General features: G+C 46.4%; 2 non-coding genes and 1 pseudogene across 2 annotated transcripts; all 3 read right to left on the bottom strand.

The window, feature by feature from the left end:
* LOC120848973 overlaps positions 1–5 on the bottom strand; it is a 7,876-nt pseudogene extending 7,871 nt beyond the window's left edge.
* A 681-nt stretch (positions 6–686) lies between these two features.
* On the bottom strand, positions 687–839 carry LOC120848957. Its single transcript, XR_005717813.1, has one exon. It is a non-coding gene; the product is annotated as a 5.8S ribosomal RNA (ribosomal RNA).
* A 437-nt stretch (positions 840–1,276) lies between these two features.
* Positions 1,277–3,092, bottom strand: LOC120848961. The gene has a single exon (XR_005717817.1). It is a non-coding gene; the product is annotated as a small subunit ribosomal RNA (ribosomal RNA).
* Between the last annotated feature and the right edge of the window lie 6,908 nt (positions 3,093–10,000).

The following is a 10,000-nucleotide window of genomic DNA, read 5'->3' as shown; positions in this document are numbered from 1 at the left end:
GGTCGACAATTCATTTTGTGCGCTTTCCAACAAAAACTTCGCCTCCTTACCACATGTCAAAAACACAAAAGGATGGCGAACTAACAGTTGTTGTACACACGCTTTGCATCGCTTTCGATTCGACAAAAAAGAAAGCGCGCAATCCAACGGCATTCCCCTACTGGATGGCTCCAGTATTCATCCGGGACGCGAAGGTCTTAGACTGACGGAAGGCTACGACGCAAAAAACTTTCCTCCCAGAAGCGTTTTTCTTTTTTTTGTGCAAATCAACGCCACGAGATTTACATTTGCCGACGCCGCGTTTCAACGCGCCAACGCCAACTCCGTCCCACGGTTTTTCCACTCGAACAACATCCACGCCAAAGAAAACAGAATCGATCGAAAAGAAACCGTTTCAAATCTCCGTTTCTAACGCACCGACGTCACAGCGCCGTTCAACGTGCGAAAGATTTTTTTGGTACGGGATTTTCCACAAACGGTATCCATCGAGTTTCGTTTTCCCATGCAGTGTTCGATAAAAACTCGTAGGAGGAGGAGGACTGGTTAAGCGCACGCGTGCAATCGCACCACTCGTGCATTTGCTCAAAGAAAACGCAACGCAAGAAAGCATAAAACTGCGTGCTGCCCACGATCCGACACAGTCAAAACGAGGTAGAAAACAAATTCTCCTCTCTTGATATATGATCCGACCCTCACACAGACGAAGCCACGGGAAGGCCCGAGGCCGCAATGTGTGTTCAAAGAGTAAGTGCTCAGTGTGTCCTGCAATTCACACCAAGTCTCGCAGCTGGCTGCGTTCTTCATCGACCCGAGAACCGAATGATCCACCGCTTAGAGTCGTGTCAATGTTTTTTCAATCAGTACGACAAAACACAAGTTGTTGTTTATTTTCGCGCCCGGCACATCCCATGCCATCTCGAAAGCGCAAAAAAAAGGCCTCTTCTCAAACGCCTCTTCGTTAATCAAAACAAAAGGGCGATCCTCGAGAAGAGACGAAAAAGGGGGCGATGCGCCTTTTGTAACCCGCGGATTGTCCCGGTGCACTTGAAATCTCCTCTCAATCGAGGCAGCAGAGGGCTCCCGCTGGGCGCATCATCGAAAGGAACGGAGGCCACCCAAAGAAAAAGGCACATCCGAACCACAGTTTTTTTTTTTTTTTTTTGTGCCGTCCCGACGGCATCCAAGCTTGGTCGGGATCGGCGCCAGATAAATTCGCACATCGAGTCCATTCCCCGTACAAGAGGAAGAAGACAAAACGATGCCAAATAACATCCGGTAATGATCCTTCCGCAGGTTCACCTACGGAAACCTTGTTACGACTTTTACTTCCTCTAAATGATCAAGTTTGGTCATCTTTCCAACACACCGGCGCAACCGAAAGGCCGCTCCGGGTATCGGTCCGAAGACCTCACTAAATCATTCAATCGGTAGTAGCGACGGGCGGTGTGTACAAAGGGCAGGGACGTAATCAACGCGAGCTTATGACTCGCGCTTACTGGGAATTCCTCGTTCAAGGGGAACAATTGCAAGCCCCTATCCCAATCACGAAGGAGGTTCCACGGGTTACCCAGTCTTTACAGACAGGGATAAAAACACGCTGCTTCCTTCAGTGTAGCGCGCGTGCGGCCCCGGACATCTAAGGGCATCACAGACCTGTTATTGCTCTGTTTCGTGCGGCTAGGAGCCGCTTGTCCCTCTAAGAAGGGTGCAAGGTGCAGAGAACCACGCACCTATTTAATAGGCTAGAGTCTCGTTCGTTATCGGAATTAACCAGACAAATCGCTCCACCAACTAAGAACGGCCATGCACCACCATCCACCGAATCAAGAAAGAGCTCTCAATCTGTCAATCCTCCCACTGTCCGGGCCGGGTAAGTTTTCCCGTGTTGAGTCAAATTAAGCCGCAGGCTCCACTCCTGGTGGTGCCCTTCCGTCAATTCCTTTAAGTTTCAGCTTTGCAACCATACTTCCCCCGGAACCCAAATACTTTGGTTTCCCGGAAGCTGCCCGCCGAGTCATTTGAGTAACTCAGGCGGATCGCTGGTTGGCATCGTTTATGGTTAGAACTAGGGCGGTATCTGATCGCCTTCGAACCTCTAACTTTCGTTCTTGATCAATGAAAACATTCTTGGCAAATGCTTTCGCAGTAGTTCGTCTTGCGACGGTCCAAGAATTTCACCTCTAGCGCCGCAATACGAATGCCCCCGTCTGTCCCTCTTAATCATTATCCTGTATTCCAAAAACCAACAGAACAGAAACAGGATCTTGTTCTATTATTCCATGCACTGTTATTCAGGCGAATCGCCTGCGTTGAGCACTCTAATTTTTTCAAAGTAAACGCGCCGGCCAAAGCAAGGCACCTGATGAAGGGAACCAAGCCACGAGAGGCATGATGTTCAGCACGGGCCGTAACGTGGTGTCCACGCACTTCCCGCCTGTAACTGAGATCCAACTACGAGCTTTTTAACCGCAGCAACTTTACTATACGCTATTGGAGCTGGAATTACCGCGGCTGCTGGCACCAGACTTGCCCTCCAATGGATCCTCGTTAAAGGATTTAGAGTGTACTCATTTCAATTACGGGGCCTCAAAAGAGTCCCGTATTGTTATTTTTCGTCACTACCTCCCCGTGCCGGGAGTGGGTAATTTGCGCGCCTGCTGCCTTCCTTGGATGTGGTAGCCGTTTCTCAGGCTCCCTCTCCGGAATCGAACCCTGATTCTCCGTTACCCGTAACAACCATGGTAGGCGCATAACCTACCATCGACAGTTGATAAGGCAGACACTTGAAAGAAACGTCGCCGGCTCGTGGCCGTGCGATCAGCACAAAGTTATCCAGAGTCACCACACAAAACGGACCGAAGCCCGATTGATCTTGGTCTAATAAAAGCACCCGTCGCCCCGAGGGGCTTCGGGCTCACTGCATGTATTAGCTCTAGAATTGCCACAGTTATCCAAGTAGGAAGAAACGATCTAAGGAACCATAACTGATTTAATGAGCCATTCGCGGTTTCGCCTTGTTTCGGCATGTACTTAGACATGCATGGCTTAATCTTTGAGACAAGCATATGACTACTGGCAGGATCAACCAGGTAATCTTTTCGTGGTGGGTCGCCCAAAACCCTACCAACGCGCGGACGCGGGGCCACCGTCAGGCGCCCCTTACGAACCGCAAACACACACAACGCTTAGGAATTACTTCCAAATCCAAGAAGAAATGAAGCACGTTCGAGCGCGCAGCCGGAATATCCCCGACCGAGGTCGGTACCGACGCGGCAAGAAGCGCATAAATTTCTTTCTCGTCGTAGCAACAGAAAGTCGTACGCCAAAAAAATCATTGACGACGCCTTCGCAGCGTTGCCGAGCTTTCAGGTCCCGTGAGGACGCGAGGACGCACCCCGGCCTTCGGTCAGAACGCACTCGTCATTTCACACCGTTCGGTTAGCGCGGACGCTCCGAAACACCCTCCTCTCGCATTCGTTTTCAAGACACAGGTGCACCCGAGAACCGACCCCAACGGCAGACGCCAGAGATCGCAGGTACCTTGCTGTAACGACCATGCGGCGGAGGCAGCGGCCGAGACGGCGACGAAAGGCGTCGGCCACGTCGTCAGACGCCGCTCGCACCAATCGAACGCTCGACAGACCCCACCTCCACATAATAGCACCGATAAGTATAAAGAAGATCCTTCAAGAGCATTCTGTACATAGTTTGTGGTTATCAGTTTCGGTGACTGACTGACTTACTGACTTACTGTCTCTCACTCATGTGGCTCCTCGTTATTCAGTATCATTTATTTGTCCTTCTTTCTTTCTTATTTTTTTCCCCTCTCTCTCTCCTTATATATATATATATATGTATGTATGTATGTTTGTGTGTGTATATATATATATAAATGTTCTTTTTTTCCTGTGTGCCTCTATATATACATACATACGTACATACATCCTACCCCTATAAAACAAATTATTTCTCGCTTTTTATTAAAAACGTGCTGACCCCTGCTTGACTCTGATTACTTCTTTTCGACTTTCAGTTCATGTTAACATGTACAACAGAAAGTTTATCGACTTTGTTATTACAAAGTAAACCAATATTTACACGGGGCGTTTCATGCGTTTTGAATTGTGCCAGAGCCGAACAATGAGCGCTATAGTAAGTGAGATTGTCACTGCTTTTAATCCGAATGCTCGCGGTATCGCGCGTGTTTACGGCAGGCTTCATAATAGGCAATTTTCTTTCTTTACACTACTCTTCTTTGCTCACTTCATTGTTTCTACCATTGGTTTCGTTTGGAAGGCCCCGCCACTTAGTTTCCGACAAAGTCCTCTCAAGGAACGAAGTGAGAAGCAGGGGATTAACAAAAGAAAAAGATGCGTGTTTTCTAGCGGTTACCCGTGTCGCGAGGCGACACGGGCTTTCTGGCGCTTTCAACTGGGCGAGAGCCGAACACTGTACATTACTGCACTTGCGACGGGCAGCGCTTTCAAACGGAATACTGGAAATCTCGCTTACTTTTCTGGCAAGTTTGATAGGAGACAAATATTATTCTTTTCACGCGAATTTTTCGCTCTATTTCTAATCTCTCTCTTCCGTGTCCTTGGCATGGAACGCCCGCTTCGTCTCCCACAAAGTACTTCCGAGGAATCAAGTGCAAAACACGCGACTTTAAAATGTGCGTGTTTTCTAGCGGTTACCCGTGTCGCGAGGCGACACGGGCTTTCTGGCGCTTTCAACTGGGCGAGAGCCGAACACTGTACACTACTGCACTTGCGACGGGCAGCGCTTTCAAACGGAATACTGGAAATCTCGCTTACTTTTCTGGCAAGTTTGATAGGAGACAAGTATTATTCTTTTCACGCGAATTGTTCGCTCTATTTCTAATCTCTCTCTTCCGTGTCCTTGGCATGGAACGCCCGCTTCGTCTCCCACAAAGTACTTCCGAGGAATCAAGTGCAAATCACGCGACTTTAAAATGTGCGTGTTTTCTAGCGGTTACCCGTGTCGCGAGGCGACACGGGCTTTCTGGCGCTTTCAACTGGGCGAGAGCCGAACACTGTACACTACTGCACTTGCGACGGGCAGCGCTTTCAAACGGAATACTGGAAATCTCGCTTACTTTTCTGGCAAGTTTGATAGGAGACAAATATTATTCTTCTCACGCGAATTGTTCGCTCTATTTCTAATCTCTCTCTTCCGTGTCCTTGGCATGGAACGCCCGCTTCGTCTCCCACAAAGTACTTCCGAGGAATCAAGTGCAAATCACGCGACTTTAAAATGTGCGTGTTTTCTAGCGGTTACCCGTGTCGCGAGGCGACACGGGCTTTCTGGCGCTTTCAACTGGGCGAGAGCCGAACACTGTACACTACTGCACTTGCGACGGGCAGCGCTTTCAAACGGAATACTGGAAATCTCGCTTACTTTTCTGGCAAGTTTGATAGGAGACAAATATTATTCTTCTCACGCGAATTGTTCGCTCTATTTCTAATCTCTCTCTTCCGTGTCCTTGGCATGGAACGCCCGCTTCGTCTCCCACAAAGTACTTCCGAGGAATCAAGTGCAAATCACGCGACTTTAAAATGTGCGTGTTTTCTAGCGGTTACCCGTGTCGCGAGGCGACACGGGCTTTCTGGCGCTTTCAACTGGGCGAGAGCCGAACACTGTACACTACTGCACTTGCCATGGACAACGCTTTCAAACGGAATACTGGAGATGTCGTGTGCTTTACTGCCAAGCTCAATAAGAGACGAATTTCTTTCTTTTCACGGGAATTATTTCCTCTATTTCTAATCTCGCTCTTTCGTTTCATTGTGAAGGAACGCGCGCTTAGTTAGCCGCAAAGCAGTCTGAATTAATCACGTCCAAAGTACAAAATTTTACAATATATAGTGTTTTTACCGGTTGACCGCGTCAGAAAGCGTACCTTTCCGACGAGGTCTGTGTCGCTTTGACGTGAGCGGGAGCAACGCGATTTGGGCTAGTGCACGCGAGATTGGCAGCGCTTCCAATTCTAGTACTGTGGATATTGCGTGCATTATTTACACGCTTGAGGATGTGGGATTTTCTTTCTTGTGACGTGACCCGTTTGTCAAATTGTGTCTCGCTTTTTGGTATCGTTTAAGAAGCCCGTCCGCTTACAATCCTAAAAAAGAAAAAAAAAAAAGAAATTAGTAAAGAAAGACGCCCATACTTTTTGTTGCTCTTTCTTTTATTATCTGCGCAGGATTTTAATTTGTGTAAGTTTTGTTTACCGTCCCGACTACGTAGGCGTTCGTACATGCCCGTCCTCGCGCCTCGAATTGTGTGCGAGCGAAATCAATCTCCCCAAGCTAGCTTCAGAAATTGCTCGAAAATCGTACGTGAGGAAAGCCAGAGATACGTGGTTTTCACAGGTCGTGCAAGATTAATCCATAAAGTGCGATATTGGTATATATATATATATATATATATATATATATATATATATATATATATATATATATATATATATATATACATACATACATACACATACATAATTTCTGCGACAAATAGGAAGACAAAAAGACCATGTTCAAGCATAATATAGGAACATTGACACTTTGCACACACAAGGGAGGTCAAATGGCAGGTTTGTCTTCCTTGTGCAGGAAACTTTATTGCTATGTCAGAAGGGAAGTTCCACTCTAGAATTGTGCGCTCAATAAAGGAGGAAAGGAAATGCACTTGAAAACCTTCACAGTTCAAGTAAGAAAACATTTCGAAACGACAGTTTGTTTTCTTGCAGGGAGGAGAAGAGGGGAGAGAGGGAGGGAGGGAGGGAGGGAGGGAGGGAGGGAAGGAAGGAAGGAAGGGGGGGGGTGCCATGCACGGTGAAGACCAGAGTGTCGAACCGAAAACCGAAGCGAGCGAAAAACCGGAACCGAGGAGTTAGTTTCTTCCGAACCGAAACTGACCCGCCAACTTGGAACTGTACGGAAGAAAATATAACTGTCTATTAGTCTGACGATGAATAGAAGTACAAGGGTGTACGGCAGGGATAGCTGAAAAAAAAAGGCTCTATGGACTTGGAGCGGCAGCCCAAAGTCGATGACGACGAAAAGAAAGCACACAGTTTCGGAAAACAGGCGGTAAGAAAGCGACAAATTAAGTAGCCGTCATGTCGAGTTGATTTCTTAGCTCTATTTAAGATGAAGGAAAAAAAAGTAGCACAATTGATGCTTGCTTGCTAAATTGAATCAACCATTATCTTGTAAAGAAAAAAAACCTCAAATGCCAATCACCTGTATTTTAGGCGACCCAACAGACTGATAACTTTTAAATTCAGGCTAAAATATAACACAAAAAAAAACAAGGAAAGACATACATGTATGTAGCTTGTCATTTACTGCTCCATCAAATTTAAATAAAGCAATTTATTTCTCGGCACCTGAAAATAAGCGAACCCTACAAATGAATGGAAAGATACCCGTTTGCACTCTTGAAATAGTGCCTATTACGAAAAGAAGCACCAGGTAAATATAATATCACTTTAGCTTCTTCTTTTTCTTTTTAATACGGTACGCTGTTGGTTTATCTTAGTAAAATATATAAAATAGCGCAAAAAAGACGAGGACAAGGAGTATACAGGACAGGCACTCACTTTCAACTAGTTTTATCCAGGAAAAGTAAACATACATATATAGCTTTTATTCACGATAAGTGCCGAGGGCAGCCGAGAAGGCGGCAATAGCCCCGGATGGTTTGATCGTGCTGGGAGACACCAGCATCCCAGCTCAAATATCTTCTACCCTTAAGAATATGTGCTGCTTTGCCTGTCGTGTGTATATACATGTTCACTTTTCCTGAATGAAACTAGTTCAACATCAGCGCCTGTCCTGTATACCTCTTGTTCTTCTATTTGTTGTGCTATTTTAATGTCCTACATTACTTTTGTGCTCCCGCAAATCGAAGCAAACCAATAAAAAATTCGGTTCGACACTCTGGTGGAAACTAAAAGCTTAGAAAGAAAGAGGAAAAAAAGAAAAAGGAAAACATTTCTACAATAATGATAAGCAGGAGGAGGAGGAGGAGAACAAGAAGGCTAATAATGTGGAAAAAAAAGACACGACCCAAATAAATCAATACAAAGGATGGTATAAGTCATGCATACTTACCACATGTAAAATTAATTTAAAAAAAAAAATTAGAAAAAAAAATGTGTATTTATATATATATATATATTCTTTTTTTTCTTTTATCCAGAGGCTTTGGCGCACGCACAGCACTGCACTGCACTGCACTGCACTGCACTGCACAACACAACACAACGAGAGACTTTCCACAAACACACCACTGCGTACGAGGACACGACCACGTAGAGCTGCACGAAAACAAGCGCCGTAACTTAATAAAAAAAATAAAAAAATCCTTTCACTGGACGGACGGCACAAGAACGGAAACTGCTCAAAGAGCACACACACACACGACACATATTAATGAATTAATAAGGGGCACAAGTAGAACCTAGTTGGGCGATACGTAGGACACGGCACCCACACCAGAGGCCTTGCACAAGCACAGCACTGAGCACTGAGCACTGAGCAGCAGGTCACAGGACAGAAATGACGTCCACGCTGAGTAGGCCGAAGGCAGGGAATTACGGACGCACGCGAGGTCACCCACAGGCACTTTCATCGGAACCACGCCACAACACCACGCTGCAGAGCGCACACTGCAAAGCGAAACCATGAGCTCACCTTCGGAAAGCACGGAGGGCGGGCGGCACAGAGAAGCAAAAAGACGTCAAAAGCACATCGCGATGAAGCGGCGGCGAATGAACACTACTCACTGGTGGAAATGGATATCTCCTCAAGCGAAAACATGCAATGACCACGCATGGTTTAAGATGCACGTGGGAGACGCGCACACTTTCAGAAACCAGGTACGCCAACGCACGCGGGCAATAAGACGGACAAAACGCGTCGAAAATACATCGCGTGCAAGCAGCGCCGACTGCATACTACTCACGGTTGCAAAGGTTTCTTACAAGTTTGCACTCCAGAATCTTAACGCGTTGGAAAGCGTCCGAGCTCACCAAGAACTATCACTCCGCAGGAACAACGCAAAACAAAAGCAAAAACAAAAATAATAATAATAAAAAAAAATGTAGGAGACCGCTAGATAGATGAAAACGCCGTCATACTTTTTAAACAGAATTTGGAAAATAAGTAGCGCCGCCAGGTGGTCGGCGCCCAAATAGATGCGGAGGCGCGCCTAAATTGTTTAAATATTTGCTGTTTATATGACGAGACGACGTAATGTAAAATCAAATCAATTAATTTAAACAAAAAGTAAAAACTAAAAAAAAAAAAAATTAGAAACAAATGAATGAATAGTGGCGTCATCTAACGAACCTAAAGCAAGGCTCCGGTTTTCGAGCCGTTAACTGCGCAGCGCCATCTGGTTTGGATGGTAAAAGACACAAAATACGCAAGTGACAATGCTACGCGAGAGTCGGATGGTTGTTTTTAGCGAATCGGGGAAGTACGCTGGCGTTGTGCTTGTTTACGTGAGCGAAGCGAACGCGAGGGGTGGCTGGACTGTCGCGACGAAGTCCCGACGAGTACACGCGTCCCTAATGGTTCAACAAAGAAGAAAACTCGAGGAGCGAACACACTTCCGCCATGTGCAAGCAACGTGAAGGCAAGGACACTCGAGAGAGGCACACAGTTTCGTTTTCGTTGGCTCTGCAGCGTCAAAGCCAGCCTTCCTTCCTTCGACGTGCAGCTTTCGTTCACCGGCATGGTCTTGGTGGATGGATTACGTCCACACACTTGTGAGTGAGGTGAACACCTGTCCAGAGTTCCGAGTGACACCGAGCTGTTGAAAACGAGGGACCTGTTGACCAAGTGAAATTGAGGATACTGCACGACATTTCGATGTCGCTTGCTATGCATGCAGAAAATAAAAGCGCCACGAAAAATGTTGTTTCTTCTCCTCTTTTTCTTCTTTCAGAACGCGGCTTGTCGAAAGGGATACGTTG

Source organism: Ixodes scapularis, unplaced genomic scaffold (genome assembly GCF_016920785.2).
Source record: "Ixodes scapularis isolate PalLabHiFi unplaced genomic scaffold, ASM1692078v2 ptg000854l_1__unscaffolded, whole genome shotgun sequence".
Classification (NCBI taxonomy): Eukaryota; Metazoa; Arthropoda; class Arachnida; order Ixodida; family Ixodidae; genus Ixodes; species Ixodes scapularis.
The sequence above is the reverse complement of the archived record's forward strand: the minus strand, read 5'-3'. Positions and strand labels throughout refer to the sequence as shown.